Source organism: Eriocheir sinensis, chromosome 8 (assembly GCF_024679095.1).
Source record: "Eriocheir sinensis breed Jianghai 21 chromosome 8, ASM2467909v1, whole genome shotgun sequence".
Classification (NCBI taxonomy): Eukaryota; Metazoa; Arthropoda; class Malacostraca; order Decapoda; family Varunidae; genus Eriocheir; species Eriocheir sinensis.
Genome location: NC_066516.1, coordinates 220,592 through 237,470, shown reverse-complemented (window position 1 = coordinate 237,470; position 16,879 = coordinate 220,592). Strand labels below are relative to the sequence as shown.

Sequence of the window (16,879 nt, the reverse complement as noted above, 5' to 3'; positions counted from 1 at the left end):
TACTCAAATTAACGGTACTTTGCCATCCCTAGCAAAGGCCCGTGCTCCCTCGTGCAAGAGGAAGCAATCGTCCCTCCCCCCCTCCAAAAAAAAAAAGGCAGGGATGAATGGGAAGCTGTTTCCGCATCATAGTGAAACCATGAGAATTTCAACATGTAGACAAGGTTTTTTTCTGAAGTTCTGTATGCGTTTTGAATGATTTTGACCTTTCTTTCGTATCAGTCGATGAACTGTCAGATGATATTGTGCAGTTAGTATTGATCGTGTATTGGGACCTTTAATAACTGAGTGGCTGCCTCCGAACCAAGACTTTTAGATGATTCTCCAAAATATATGATAACGTTTGATGGATGCCGGCAATATATATATACCGACTTGCCATGCCTAACTTCCGATCCTTGACCGATCCTTTTTGACACATCTCTGGCTTGGTGGTCATAATTGGCTCTGTATATAGAACCTCGCCTGCGACTATGAATTCTCTCCCTACACCCATCATGGATCCATACTATAATAGTACTATAATTTTAAACGGCAATCCTATTTTGGCGCCACCCCTCGTCATCACTGCCTTGCCTTTTGTAAGGGTAACCCAAAAACTGAAAGAAAACGGATGTCAGTGTTCATCCGAAACATTTACCCAGGTCACAGTATAACGGTATTTTAATATTAAGAAATAGTACCTTATGATTTGACTGTAAATATTTCAAAGGTTCAGTTAGGATATTGAGGTTTAGTTTGATTATTTAGTAAATTTATGAATGACAGTGGCGGAGCGGCTTTTACATCATCTGCTGACGCCAGGCATACGGACAAGCGACTGGATCGGAGCCATCAGCGGTCAGCCATCTTGAATTTAGCTCAGTTGTCTCTTGACTGTGGAAGGGAGAGGGCGTTGCTGTGGCGGAGAACAGCGTGTGTTAATAGACAAGGAAAAGAGCGACTTAATTGATTTCTATTCTTTGATAAACCAGCAGCTGTTGATCAAGCCCGCCGGTTGTCCAAATGTAGGTCGAGTGATGTGTAGCGCAGGAAGAGTGCGGCGAAGAAGTTTAGTGCAGGAGGAAGTGTGAGGAGGCATCGCGGAGGGAATAGGAGGAAGAGCTACTGCACTCGCCGCCCTCATGTGAGTACTGCTCTGCTGCTGTGTGTGTGTGTGTGTGTGTGTGTGAGATTCCGGGTCATTCCGATATGAGGGAGCAGTGGCAGGGGTCGTGGTGGTGGCGGCGTGATTAGTGTCACAGGAGGACGCCGTGCTCTGGTGTCACGGCTGTGGCTCACCTGCTCGTCAGCTTCTGTCTGACCGTGTGTCAGCCTCTGTCAGACTATGTCAGACCTTGTCAGATGGCCGTATCAATACTTGTCAGTCTTTTATCTACTGTCAGACAGTTTGTCACCCCGTCAGGTTTTTTGTCAGCCCTTGTCAGACCGTGCCAGACGTATGTCAACCCTGCCAGACGTATGTCAACCCCAGCCATGGTTTGTTGTCAGACCCTGCTTGTCAGCCTCTTTCAGCATGGGAGTAATGTCATGTAAAAGTGGTAGCCCTATATTTTATACCTACCTCATGTCAGTCAATGTAAGGTCGTTTGTCAGCCTGTCAGGTTATGCCATCCTCTCATGACAATTTAAGCCTTATTAAATCATGTCGAGCCCCTATTTCACCATGTATTAGGCTCTCTCCTACGACTACTCGTTAGGTCATATCCTCCACGGTAATTCTTTACAAGAAGTCTGCCTTCACCTCTGGCTCTCCAGCCCCCCTTTCCCCCCAACACAAGCCTGGGGACCTGTTGGGAACCGTTTTTGGGGGGGGCGGGAAGGCAAAATTGCTGAGAAATGGGCATCCAAAATTTCCCTAGAAAAATCCCCAAATTAGGGAAAATTCCCTAGTTTCGAAAGTAAGGAAAGTCCCTAACGCATACTCTAGTAATCTATTCCAATATAACCTAGCAGCCGCTGCAGCCGGTCTGTTGACGAGTGTTGGGCATGTCATTAGATGCCCAGCGTAGTGGCCGCCGCTGCCCAGCTCCGTCCCACGTGTACCTGTGTAATTTTCAACGGCCCACACCGCATGTTGAATATATTTAAACTACTCCAACCGAACTTTATAACCTAACTGCTAACGGGGGGGGTCGAGGGGAACGAAGCCCCCCCCCGTTAGAAGGAACACAAAGGAAGAACAAACAACAGCAGACCTGCTGGTCCTTACGAGGCTGTTTGTGAAAAGCTACACTAACTATCTAATCAAAGGTCGGGATCTTTTCCGTTTGGCGTACAGCGCTAAAATTAATTTTAATATAGATTTTCTTATGTATTTTTGTCCGTAGAATCCGAATATGACAACCGTTTTATGGAGAAACGAACAGTTTTTAAGTTATTTTCCTTTACGCTGCAGCCAAGCAGCCTCAAAATAGCTCGCCGAGGGCTTCGGGTAGGGGAGCATATGTATACTACTCCAACCGAACTTTACGATTTACTAACGGGGCTGCACCCCTCGACCCCCTAATAACTAGGGGCTACGCCTCCTGGACCCCCTCATGTATATGTGACTTATTTCAGCGAGGAGGTATTTCGAACACCCGCTGCAGCCTCGCCAGCCAGCACCAGAGGCGACGCTGTAAACATTATCCCATATTTTCAAGAGTAAAAAAGTCCTTGAATTGGATTTTCAAAGCTTTCCATGACTGCTGAAGGTTTGCAAACGGAATACTGAATATTACGACTTTTTAAAGTTTGAATTCCTTCAGTAATAGATAGGAAGAAAATAACTTAAAGGCAAATAACTCAAAACTGTTAATTTCTCCAAAAAATAATGTGATATTCTGATTCTACGGACAAAAATACATAGAAAAATCTATATTAAAATTACTTTTAGCGCTGTACGCCAAACGGAAAAGACCCAAAGGTCGAAGATGGACAGCAAAGGTGAAGGCTCCTCCCCACCCCCCACCCCATACAAGTATTTTGAAACCAACTAGCAACTAAGATATTACTCATTGTCGTAATAACGTTAAGTTCTTTCGAATACTGGTGTCCTTGTCCGCTTTTATCGCCCGGTTAGTGGTAGCAGTAATGGTAGTTCTTTCCTCTTTCCTACATAATTTCCATGCAGTTTTTCCATGCTGCATGGTTCTTTTTCCTTTCCTGCCAGCTTTGGCTGGAGGGATGGGGGGTGGGGAGGAGCCTTCGCCTTTTGCTATTCTTCATCTTCCACCTTTGATTAGATAGTTAGTGTAGCTTGTCACAAACAGCCTCGTAAGGACCAGCAGGTCTGCTGTTGTTTGTTCTTCCTTTGTGTTCCTTCTAACGGGGGGGCTTCGTTCCCCTCGACCCCCCCCCCCTGTGCTAAGGGGTAATTGTGGAGATTTGACTCTGCGCGCGAAAATTCGATATTACGTCTCCTTATTATAGTTAAGGGATGAAATACATGTCCCTCAACCATAATATGAAGGTGCAAGTACTTAAAAGTAAAGATAAAGGCCTAATCCCCTTCCTCTCACGATCTTGGGGTACCCGTGGGAAATTGGGGTTTTAGGGTGGGGGAGCATATTTAAACTACTCAAACTGAACTTTATATAACCTAACCTCTAACGGGGAGGCTTCGCCCCCTCGATCCCCCTCCTAACCACCGAACTTGACATAGCCTAACCTTTAACGGGGAGGCTTTGCCCCCTCGACCCCCCCCCCCCCCCTCCCCCCACATGTATGATGCGCCGGTAAAACTAGAGAAGTGCAACAGTATGTGAGACCTTGGAAAGGTTATTGTTCTCGTGGGGGCAATATTGGAGGCGCTTAGTGAATCTCCACATATACCTTTTTCCCAACTTGGGGAAATTTCCCCGTGTTGCTAGCAACCTGCCCTGAGAGGAAACGAATATCTATTTGAAACACACACAACCCCAATCATGGCTATCATTCCAGATATTTTTTTTAAATAAATGTTAAACAATTACTTATTGTATATACAAAATGTGCTCTATAGAATTCAAATAGCCAAAGAATTTTACATAGTTGGTAGAGTTAGGTGAGAGATAAACAGCATAGACCTATGTTTAGTAAATAGAGTGACAATGAAGATTAGCTTCACGTACATACCTCACCGGGAGTGGCTAATACCCATTTCGGTAGGTGTCCTCCTACCCACTCCCCTGAAAAATATATGTATATCAACTACGTACTTAGAAACAAGACTGAAGTCCTCCCCACCAAAGTTTGCTGATGACACCGAAATGGGTAGAAAGGCACTTGACGGCTGATTGCGAAATCATTCGAAAAGACATTGATCAGATTATCCACTGATCTAAAAAGTGGCAATTGTCCTTCAATCTTGACATTTAAAATCTTATGAATCTAGAAATAGTAACCACACATACAGCATGCATGGAAAACCTCTGCAGGTCATGCAGGGTGAATCTGATATTGAAATCACCAACAGCAAGGACCTGAAACATACAAACCACTGCACAAAATCATTTAACAAAGCCAATTGCAAGAAACTTCGAGTACAAAATGCCGGAAGCTATGTTGGATGTATATAAGTTGATGGTAAGAACTCACATCAAATATTCAGTAAAATTCTGGTCCCCGAATTACAGGAAGGACATTGAATTACTGTAGAGAGATCAATGACACGCTACGAAATTGATTTCGCTTGTAATTAAGGGCTTACTCTCTTTATGCTGGAAGAGAGACGCTTACGAGATTTAATTCAGGTCTTGAGGTACCTGAAAAAGTTCATTAACGTCAATTACTCCCAAGGTCTTTAACCCCTTCACTCCGGCGACGCCGACGTCAGCGTCCGACGGCGTCACCATATGGAAAGGGTTAGTCCTCTTCTAAACCTCTCAATCCTCTTCCATTTCCTCTTTATCCTCTTCTAAACCTCTTAAGAGGAAATGGAAGAAGAATTTAGAGGAGGATTGAGAGGTTTAGAAGAGGATTAATCCTCTTCCATTTCCTCTTGACCCTTTCCAAACTACTGTGACGCTGATTTCTGCGTCACGTATGGAAAGGGTTAAGTTACAAACCAACTTATTCAAGCGAGACTGTGTAATACAGACATTGGCAATTTTTTTTCAAACGGAGTTATCTGTCGGTGGAATAACCTTCCTTCCGAAGTAGTAAATGCGGAAACCATCAACTCTAAAAATTGCATCGACGCTATTTTGACGCAAATGTTGTGTCAGGAGAGAACTAAATGTACGTACCAAATTGCTTTGATCTGCTCCACAGGCACTGAAGTGATTGTCGGGCAGATTATATCAATAGAGTGGACAACGTCGTAATAAGCCAACAGGATTCCTGTTGCCCGTCTCTCCATGTTCCCATGTTTCTATCTTTACTAGCTCACTTATATTTCCATCCATCAAGTATTTCTTACCTTTCCTCCTTTCGTTTTTCTCTTTCACCCATCTTTTTTCGAACTGCCTTCCATACACAGGGCTGGCCCAAGCAGGTGCAGGGCCCAATGGAAGGAATAGTGATGGGGTGGGGGCTTCTCTGATTTTGAATGTCAAACTCAAAGCCCCCCAAAATAAAAAAATATTATAGTTATACTTCATGCATGGACTCAAATATTAATGCAAATGATTTGTTATGAGTTACGAATGTAAGACAAAGATTCCTAACAATGTTCTGGATCATGCTGATTCCTTTTTTTTTTTTTTTTTGTTTTGCCTTCATCCTTGAAATTAAAAGATTCAGTGTGCAGTTTGACATTATTCACTGTTCCAGTGCTGTTTTAACTATTGTTATGTTTCTGAACTTTAAGTATTATCTTGCAGGACTTAATACAGGTAACTTTAGATTTACGTGAGTATTGTGTCCTTGAAAAGCTGGCATAAATCAAAAACAATGTAAATCAAACAAGAGGTAGGTTTGTACCTTTATTGCCGACTGTATCACTCTGACTCCTCTCCCTCTCGTGGTTCCTCCTCTGGCTGCCCTTCCCCTCGTGGTAGCACAGCAGCGAGGGTGTTGTTGTTGTTAAGTAGCGTGGCAGCATGGGTGCTGTATTGTTGTTCAAGTGGTGCGCGGGAAGAACTGAGCTCAGCTGTGTGGCCGTGGCGCCGTGTGAGTCCAGTTGCGTGAGACATCTGGGGGCCACTCCATAAAATATCGCGTATAAGTGTAAAAAATGCGTAAATTAAACATTTATTTGGATTTTGGACCCCACGTTATTTAAAAAACGCATAAACCAAACTCGCGTAAATCAAGAGTTACCTGTACCTGCAAAGTTTTTGATTATTTCATTGTGGGGCCTCTAATGGCCTTTTTACGTTTTAGAGGCTCCACAGTGGGGTTTCTAACGGTCTTTTTTTCTCCTTAGAGGCCCCACAGTGGGGCCTCTAACAGCCTTTATTCCTTTTTAGAGGCCTCACAGTGGGACCTCTAATGGCTTTTATTTTTAGCGTGGGGCCCTTAGAGGCGTGGGGCCCAATGTAGTTGCATCGCTTGCATCGGCCTAGGGCCGGCCCTGTCCATACATCCATCCACCCTTCTGTCTTTTCATCCTTCTTTGCTTCCTTTTTTTTCTCGATTTATTTTTATTCCTTTCCTTCCCCTCCCATTCCCTTCCCTTCCTTTCCCTCCTTGTACTCGCCTCACTGTACGTAGGCTAATGGTATTGACATCTTCCGGCCTCAAGCATGAGATTTTTCTCCCTTGAGGCTTAATCATTAGAACTTTCTCTCTAAAGGAACAAAATTGAGTGGGTGTTTTATCCCGAACAGGGTATTTTCCTCTTAAAATAACTGGCCCTTCCTCCCTTACTCTGAACAGGGTTTTCCCCACGACCTGAGGGAAGACCCTACTTTGGGCCCGCCGCCTTCCTGCCTCTGTGGCACCCCACTCTTGTACAGCCCACGGTGTGTGTGTGTGTTGGAGGTTGTCCCTGACACCCCCATAGCCTGCCAGGCACTGGCCATCCAGTGAGCAGATTGTGTAGAGGTGCTGGGGGTGCCGTAGAGACACGCAGACGGTGAACCCGCAGCTCAAGATAGCGGAGGTGGAAAGGACACTGCACTTTTTTTTCCTTCTATATTGTCACAAACGGTTACATGGCACACCAGGCAGAATACAGACACAAGTCGGGTACAGAAAAGGGTCGCAGCACACAAAGAACACCTCATGCACGTCAGCATTCCACAACAGCTCCGCACTGTACGTCCGTCTCCTCTGTCTTTCAAGTAGTCTCCCTCCGTCTTTCAAGTAGTCACCCTCGCTCTTCGCCGCTCTGCCCCCAGGCGTGCTCCTGCCCCTTTTATTACAATGATTACAATGATTACAATGTGAGCACTGTTATTGTCTTCCTCTGACGTTTTGGAGTATTAGATAAGATGATCGGATGGTCGTCCCTGCTGTCGCTCCAACCCTGACCCCACTGCAAGTGCCACAGATTTTAAGAAGTTTAGATACTGGTATCTTAGCTATAATGATTCAGTCGAGAAGCTTATCATTTTTAACCTCCAAGAGGTTGTGAGTTTTGACACTTTTTAGATAGCAACATTTTACAATTTTTTTTTATAATTTCTGACACATTCAATACATATACGTATATGGAATATGAAAGCTTGTCTTCCCTCACCCCTCAGACGTTATGAGTGTTCGCACGTTTCTCAGATTGCATTGTGTAATGACTAATTTTCCCTCGATTCATGATAAAATATATTGATGGTAGAATTACAAGATGCAGATTTTCATTTCATTGCCTGTGATGACACACACACACACACACACACACACACACACACATACATTGTTATGATGCCGCTACGGGTCACATTTATTGCTCCCCCTTGCCACCCGCCAGTAGTGCATTGATGCGCTATACATATAAGCACTAAATTTCTACTGCTGCTTTAGACTCGTGCATTGTGATGAGTTGCTGTTAGCTGCAGAATTATAAATTTTACAAGAAAATATATATATATATATATATATATATATATATATATATATATATATATATATATATATATATATATATATATATATATATATATATATATATATATATATATATATATATATATATATATATATATATATATATATATAAATATATATAAATATATATATATATATATATATATATATATATCTATATATATATATATATATATATATATGTATAGTCGACTGGGGGAAGAATTTTGCCCAAGAAAGGGGGGCAAAAACTTTGACAAGGCATAACACCCTTCCTTATGATTATTTTCAAACATATGACTGACAGTAGATAGATCTTTCGTTAGGGAAGTTTTGTGTTGTATTTCATATTTCCATCACTATTTGTTTTTATGTTCAACTGTTTTTTTCTGCAACTCATATAATCAGGGGTAAAAAATTTGCCATTCCCTTCACAGAACTAAGGGTGCACCGTTTACATTGTGAGTAAAAGTAGGAGGATGGGGTAATAATTTTGCTTGTAGGGGGTGGGGGGTCCTCATATGCAGTATGAAGGCCCTGCCCCTTCAGCTCTTGGGGTGGGGGTAGTGCAAAGAAATTCCCCATCTCATTGGGGCAAAAATTTTACTGCAAACTCTTTACCCAGTCAGTCAATTTTTTTGCCCCAAAATCGGGGAAAAACTTTGCCACACTGATAAATAATGTTTAGTGTTCATAAGCTTACATGGTTTTGATTTTGTTTTCTCTTTGAGGTTGACTGAGTAAGTTTACATGGTTTTAGTTTGTTTTCTCTTTCAGGCTAACTGAGTAATTGAGTTTTTGCATGTGGTATCCATTATAACAAAGATGGTTAGGAAGTATGTAAAAAAGGGCTTTAAGCTCTCTGACCCAATTGAGCAAGTAATTGAAGATGTGAAGGGAGGCATGACAGCAAACAATTAGAGTGACTGCCAGCTCTGGAAGGCAGAATATAACTGTATTAGCAATTATCTGTGCTGGTGGCTCTGCTTTGCCTCCCTGCATTGATTTTAGGGTAAAACGGCTGATACAGCAGTGGATTGGGGATTCAGGAACAACCCCAAATCAAATTATTTACTGTGTAAATAACAGTGGGTGGATGACTGCCAAAGCATTTCACGAGTTTTTTTGTCAAATTTATAGAACTGACAAAGGATAAAAGGCCGATTCTCATGTTTATTGATGGTCACGTTAGCTACACAGATCTTGAAACCATCAAGCTGGCAAAAGATGAGCATATCAGTATTGTTCTCCTGCCTCCTCAATGCACTGATGTGCTACAGCCCTTAGACAAAGTGTGTTTAGCACCTCTGAAGACCTATTATGACCAGGCACTCACATTATATGAGCATACATTACGTGAGCCAGTCTCTAGAGTGAAATATGTTCAACTCCTTACCTCTGTGTGAAACAAAGGTTTGTCTGAGGAGAATGTATGCAAAAGTTTTTCTTCTACTGGAGTCTTCCCAATTGACAGAACCAAATTTGATAAATCACGAATCAGTAGGTCAAAGGTGGAAGCATACAATCGATGGATCCGTGCTGGCAGCCCTGAGAATTAGGAGGGGATTCCTATTGTACCACCTGCTCAAAAAGAGGACACAGAGATGGCCATCATGCCCAGTAATCCAAAGCCAAGTGTCAGTAGACCCCTCATGAGGACAAGTACACCTTTGCCCACTGTAACAAATCCCTCCCCTTGTTCATCCAAAAAGTCTGATTAAACAGTTTCATCTGAAGATCCTCCAAAAGTGTGTCAGCATAGTCAGTCATGCTGTCTACACCTTCACAGTCTTCAAGAACTTGCAGAGGCAATTGGCGAAGTTATACAGACCAACAAGTCCATGGAAAAAATCTTATCTGACCGACAACGTCCCCATCAGGCCAAGAAACCTGGTGCTCGCAGTGTTAGGAAAAGGAGCCGCAGTTCTAACACACGAGGAAGTTATAAGCAGCATTGAGGAAAGAGGGAAGGCACAGAAGGAAAAAGATCAGAAGAAACAGAAAGCAGAGAAGAAAAGCAGAGAAGCAGAGAAGAAGAAACAACAGGGAAAAAAGAAGGCCACAGTTCAGAAAAGGGGCAGAAAGAATGCTGCTGCTGATGATAGTGATTCATCAAGCATATCAGGTGGGAGCTATTGTTCAGTAGATTCTCGTGGCTCATCTCTGGATGTGAGCTTGGACAGGATCTCGCCAGTGAGTGACAATGAAGATGGACATGAGGCTCCTGGAGAGACAGACATAGAAAGGTCAAAATCCACTGAAGACAGCTAGAGATGCAGCAACATCAGTGAAAACTGATGAGGATTCCATAAATAAATACATATTTTGCTGTGATGTATACTGAACAAAAGAAACAGTATTACTGGGGAAAAAGTAAAGTTTTCAGTGATGATGAAGAATTGCCAGTAAACAAAGTTGAAATTTTCTACACCGCAAGACCCTCTCCTCCATGCCAGAAAGATAACATGGCAGTGGCCACCAGTGGAGGATAAACACATGATAGACATTGAGTACATCTTCATGGGGCCTGGTTCCTCTAACTTGTTAAAGAATGCTGCCGACAAATTTGATGATGTGAAGGCAAATGAACTCATGAAGAAGGTGTAGCTTATGACTTAAGAAAATTGAATCTGTATAGCATTAGTGTTTACTGCTGAATGATGTTTATTGATGATGACTGCTGAATGATGCTTACTGCTGAATGATGCTTACTGCTCAATGATGCTTACTGCTCAATGATGCTTACTGCTGAATGATGCTTACTGCTCAATGATGCTTACTGCTGAATGATGCTTACTGCTCAGTGATGCTTACTGCTGAATGATGCTTACTGCTCAATGATGCTTACTGCTCAATGATGCTTACTGCTCAATGATGCTTACTGCTCAATGATGCTTACTGCTGAATGATGCTTACTGCTCAATGATGCTTACTGCTGAATGATGCTTACTGCTCAGTGATGCTTACTGCTGAATGATGCTTACTGCTCAATGATGCTTACTGCTCAATGATGCTTACTGGTGAATGATGCTTACTGCTGAATGATGCTTACTGCTGAATGATGTTTACTGCTGAATAATGCTTACTGGTGAATGATGTTTACTGCTGAATAATGCTAACTGCTGAATGATGCTTACTGCTAAATAATGTTTACTGCTGAATGATGCTTACTGCTGAATAATGCATATTGCTGAATGCTGTTTACTGCTGATTGATGCTTTCTGCTGATATTCGTGTACTTTTCATTGACTTGGAAAAAAAAAAAGAATGAAGGAAACTTTTTGTTAGTATAAGTTTGATTAGTTATAAAAGGTCACCTTCATATTTATGTATGTCACAACAGGCCTAGGTATTTTCTTGAATGCATTTAAGGAGTGGAAAAGTTTTTCCCCTTATGGGGAAATATCTTCCCCAGAGTATGGGGCATAAATTTTGACAATTTGGGGCAATAAGTTTGCATGGAAATGTATTACCCAGTGTGGGCAAACTTCTTCCCTATTTCCCTATTTTCTTTATATAACTTTCTTCTGTTATGAATTAGATGAAATATTATGTTATCATGGAGTGTAGAAGATGTCTAAGTATCACACTGAGGTATCCAAATTTTTCTGAATAAAATATCATGTACAGCAGATCTCTCCTTAATTTAGCAAATTTCTTCCCCCAGTCGACTCTATATATATTTGAGTAGCTCCGCGTGAGAATGATCCAAACACCATTTTTTAAAAACTTTAAAAATCGCCCCTAAAGTTTTAAATTTGAATATTTCGAAAACCAACCATACGATTTTAGCGAAACATATATATATACCAAGACACTCCTTGACACATTAGCTTCCCAATGGCATGAAAAGAGATTTTTGAGCCAATCAAACATTCAATGATTATTAGTAATTTAAATGGACCATTCACATGTGGAGCTCAAGTTAATGTGATGTATTCCTGTAAACTAAGATGATATAGATGACTGTAACACTTTTATGAAGTCAAATTACATGTGTACTTATCACACTGGTGTGAATGTTGATTGGTGAATGTTGATTACCCCTTCCCTGCCCCTCCCTCTCCACCCCAACCTCAGGATTAGTTGTCATAATCGAGCACCTGGTTGTCATCCTCGTCAGGAGGCATGACATTGTGGTCAACTGTGCCAGCCTGGAGGCCCTGATAAAAGGCCTTCATGTCATCTGGCATGAGGCATAACAAGCTTGTTAGGTCACTGAGCTTCTCTTCACTGAGGTTTAGGGGGGCATCATACAGGGGTGGGAGAGGAATGGTACTGAGGTCGAACCTGCCGCGGGACCACGCTCTTCTCCCTGTCATCAGTCGGACCTCGGTGACGTTGTTGTCGAGTGCGTAGTCCGACTTGATGACGTAACCTTCTCTATAACTCAGGCGGAAGAGCAGCTTTCATGCTTCCTTGAATGATGTGGGCCGGACCAATCCGCCGTAAGACTTCCTGGCCAGACTCACCATTGTTATGAACTACGCTACCAAGTTACGTGAAACTTTCTGAGATCTCAACGTCCTCGCCACACGCATGAACAGACTGTACTGTGTCATCCAGCAAGCCTCCAAACACCTGTACCTTGGTCTTGGCCCAGGAGACCTGAAGTCCTAAGGGCTTCGCCTCCTCGTGCAGTGCCTCGAGAGCCATCACCAAAACCTCCAGCGACTCCGCCAGGATTACTGCATCGTCAGCAAAAACAAAGTCAGTGAGCCTGGTATTGCCAATAGATGCTCTGCAATGACTCTGGGCCACAACTCTGCCCAGTACCCAGTCCATACAAGTGTTGAAAAGCAATGGGGCAAGGACACAGCCCTGCCCCACTCCCGCATTCACGGGAAAGAAGCTGGACAAGCCCCCCCCCCTCCCCCCACACACACACACACTTCACAGCACACACTATCCCAGAATACAGGCCAGTCAGCAGACCAATAGTCCTCGCAGGAATCCCACGGAGTCGCAGAAGATCCCAGAGTGCCTCATGATGCACTGAATCAAACCCACCTTCTTGAGATCGACATAGGCTGCAAGCATCCCCCGTCGAAACTTGAGTGAGTAGTGAGTCGCCGTGCTGATCGGATGTGCTGCGCCTTGCTCGCGAAAGTGCTGTGTCGACATGGCTGGCCGAGCCAGGAGCTTGGGGGATTTCTGTTACGTTTGTGTGGATCCCACAGGCGATAAATGGATAGGGTGCTGTCTGTGCCCTAGATGGCGTCATTGAAAGTGTGCTCATTAGTCTGGAATTAAGTCGGAGAACATACCTAAAATAAATTGGATTTGCAACCCATGCCTTCATAAAGCATCTCTGGCTTCCAAAATTGTGGAAAAAATGGAAGAATTCAAGTTAGAATTATCCAAGGAAATATCAGAAGTGAAACAAGAAGTTGAGTCACGAGCAGTGAGCGTGAAGGAGGAGCTGGGTGAGGTAGCTCAGGAGGTGGCGGATGCATTGCAGCGGGCTGAGCATGTGGGGTCAGCAGGTGCAACTTGGGCTGAGGTCATCAAGCGCAAGAGGAAAGTTAAGAAGAATTCACTTGTTGTCAAGGCCTTTGAACAAGATAAAAAGGCTTCAGAGTTGAAAAGTGAAGTTTCCGAAGCATTACATGGCATTCAGATTACTGATTCAAGATTCACTAATGGAGGTAATATTGTAATGAACTTTGATGATGAGGATATGAGGAATGAGGCAGCCAAAAAATTGGAATCTGTGGAGAAAGTCAGTACTAAAAGTGTGGGAAAACTGAGGCCAAAGATCATGATTTGTAATGTGCATAAGGAGGAGACTGGGGATAAGATAATTGAGACACTGCTTAAAAGAAATGAGTTCCTACACTTGATTCCACAAGTTGAGAAAATTGAGAAAATTTTTAGTAAGCCTGCTGCCGGTGGCACAGTGCATTATATCCTGAAATGTGATCCAACTGTTAGAGAGCTAATCTACAAGCACCATGATAGAATAAAACCTGAATGGGGGTGTATACTGTGAGAGACAGATATCATGCAATAATATGTTATCATTGTCAGAGATATGGTCATATTGAGTCCACATGCACTGCCAAGGCCAGTGGTGAGAACCCAGTATGTTATAAATGGCAGGAGAGCATAAAGCGAAAGACTGCCCCGGGACTGAGAGGAAATGTATAAATTGTGTGAGGTACAAGAAGTCTGAAGTTAATCACTCGGCGAATAACCAGTGTTGTGTAGTTTTTCAGACTGAAATTGAGAGAATTCGTAACATAACTGATCATGGCTACTAATTCCTCAGATACAAACATAAAATGTGGTCTGCTAAATGTTCAGTCTGTGGGAAATAAAACTCTAGATATCCGTGATCTCATCAAAGAAAAGGATCTTGACATTTTAGCGGTAACTGAAACATGGCTAAATGACTACGATGTCTCCAAGATTCGTGAGATGACGCCAGTAACTCATACCTTTCTACATTTTCCGAGGGAGACAAGAAGGGGTGGTGGTGTTGGGATCTTTCTTTCGAATTCTTTTAAGAAGATTCGGAAAAAAGCATCAGGAAGGTGGGATACTTTTGAATTAGTGCAAGTCATCTGTGAAATTGATAGAAGGAAAAGCACTTTTATTGTGGTGTATCGACCTCCAGATACAAGAGCAGAGGTCTTTATTGATGAATTTCGCACATTTTTGGAGTCTGTGGATATGGTGAGTGGAAATTAATGTGTTCATCTGTGGTGACTTTAATCTATGGATCGATGATCCTGAAAATTCTTCTACCATGGCCTTCATTGAGATGATGGACAGTTTCAACCTGATTAATAAAGTGAACGAGATGACTTCTTTAGGGGGACATGTGCTAGACTTGGTTTTCAGCAATATAGACGGTGATCTAGTGCAAGGGGTGTGTGTCGATGAAATATGTTGTATATCCCCGGTGCATAAATTGGTAACCTTTGAAATTTCATACGTGAGAGAAGCAGTGCAGAGAAAAAAGATTACGTTCAGATTGTGAAAAATTTTTCAACCAGAAATATTGATTAACTCTGTAATACAGGAAATTACTATTAAATGTCGTGAAATCTGTGAACATGGCTTGGTGTTACGTGGAAATTGTGCTACCTGCCTGGTAAAGCGATATAATGGTTTAGCTAGAGATGAGTATAACAGCCTCTGTCCTCTGATTGAAAAGGAGATAGTGTTGAGAGATCATGCACCTTGGTTTAATGTGGAAATACTGTGGGCAAAAAGAGAGAAGAAAAAAGAAAGACTGTGGCGTAGGCTTAAAACAGATGAGGCAAGAAGAGCATACCAAGAGGCAAAAAACAAAGAAAAGCGGGTTGTGATAAAACGGAAAAGAGAATACTATCGGAATAAGGTTGTGGAGGCAGGGCCTAACATCAATAAATTATATAAGGTGCTTGACAGTTTGACTGGAAACAGAAAGGTTAACAAGCTTCCGGATGGTTTCTCGGATGAAGTGCTGGCAAATAAGTTTTTAGCCTTTTTTGACAAGAAAATTGAGAGTTATCATGAACTTTAGAGGTGATGGTTACCATGGATCCGCTGTGGAAACTCCAGTCCCTGAAATAAAGTTAACAAGCTTTCAACAAGTGGATGTGGCTGTGGTGAAAACTATCATACACAAGGTGAAACTGATGTACTGTGATAATGATCCCTTGCCGATAAGTGACATCATTAAGAGTGAAAACTTTAGTGATTTCTTAAATATTATGACTGTGATGGTTAACACTAGTATCGAAAACAAGACTTTTCCTGGGAGTGAGAAAGCGGCGATCATGAAACCTATCGTTAAAGGTAAACTGGACCCACAGTGTTTAAGTTCCTTTAGACCAGTATCCAACTTGACGTTTCTATCTAAGATACTTGAAAATGTGATCTTAAATCAGCTGATGGAGCATTTGCTAGTGGTGCAGGCTTTACCGGATAATCAATCTGCCTACAAGAGGCTTTACTCAACTGAAACTACTCTGTGTTCGGTGGTAAACAATTTGCTTGTACTCATGGATGAAGAGAAGTGTGGTGTTCTGATTTTGTTAGACTTGAGTGCTGCGTTTGACACAGTGGAGCACAGTCTATTGCTTCAGGATTGTAAGAATATTGGAATTGAGTGTGGCACGCTGGATTATCTGAGGAGTTACCTTGAGAACAAAACCTACTGTGTGCAAATAGGTAAATCGTTCTCTACTCATAAACTTTTGCAAAGAGGAGTCCCCCAGGGAAGTGTACTTGGTCCAATTTTATTCTGTGTTTATACTATCGGTCTTTCACATTTGCTAAGAAGGCATGAAGTTGACTTTAAACTGTGTGCTGATGATACACAGTTCTATTTGTCGCTGAGTGATGTGGAAAACACTGAAGATAAGCTGAGCAGAATTATGGATGATGTTGGGAAATGGATGAATTCTAAGCAACTGAAGCTGAATGAGGATAAAACTGAATGCTTGATTGTGGGGAAGAACAAGGATCTCAGGAGGCTAGATATTTCCACTCTTCGGATAAAAGATGACACTATGACTAAAAAAGTCAGTCAAAGATTTAGGTGTGATACTTGACTGCACTCTATCATTCAAAGAGCAGATCAATCAGGTGGTGAGAACGGCAGGCTACCATCTGAGAAATATTGCATTTGTCAAGAAATACTTGGATGATAAGCCTATGAAGATGCTTATATATAATCATGTAACTAGTAAGCTGGATTATTGTAACTCACTTTATTATGGCCTTCCTAAATATCTGCTGAAGAAACTACAACTTGTTATGAACAGAGCTGCAAGGCTAATAAAGGGTCTGCCCCCCCCCGTGAGAGAATAACACCTGCACTTATGGACTTGCATTGGCTACCAATTAAGGCATGAATAGTCTACAAAATATATGTCTTGACTTATCAAGCAACGCGACTTGGTAAACCTGGATATTTGAGAAATATACTACAGGATTTTTATTTGGACACCACCAT

General features: G+C 42.2%; 1 pseudogene; it reads left to right on the top strand.

The window, feature by feature from the left end:
• Positions 1-869: 869 nt before the first annotated feature.
• The window catches only part of LOC126995359 (ankyrin repeat domain-containing protein 50-like), a 183,498-nt pseudogene continuing 167,488 nt past the window's right edge, over positions 870-16,879 (top strand).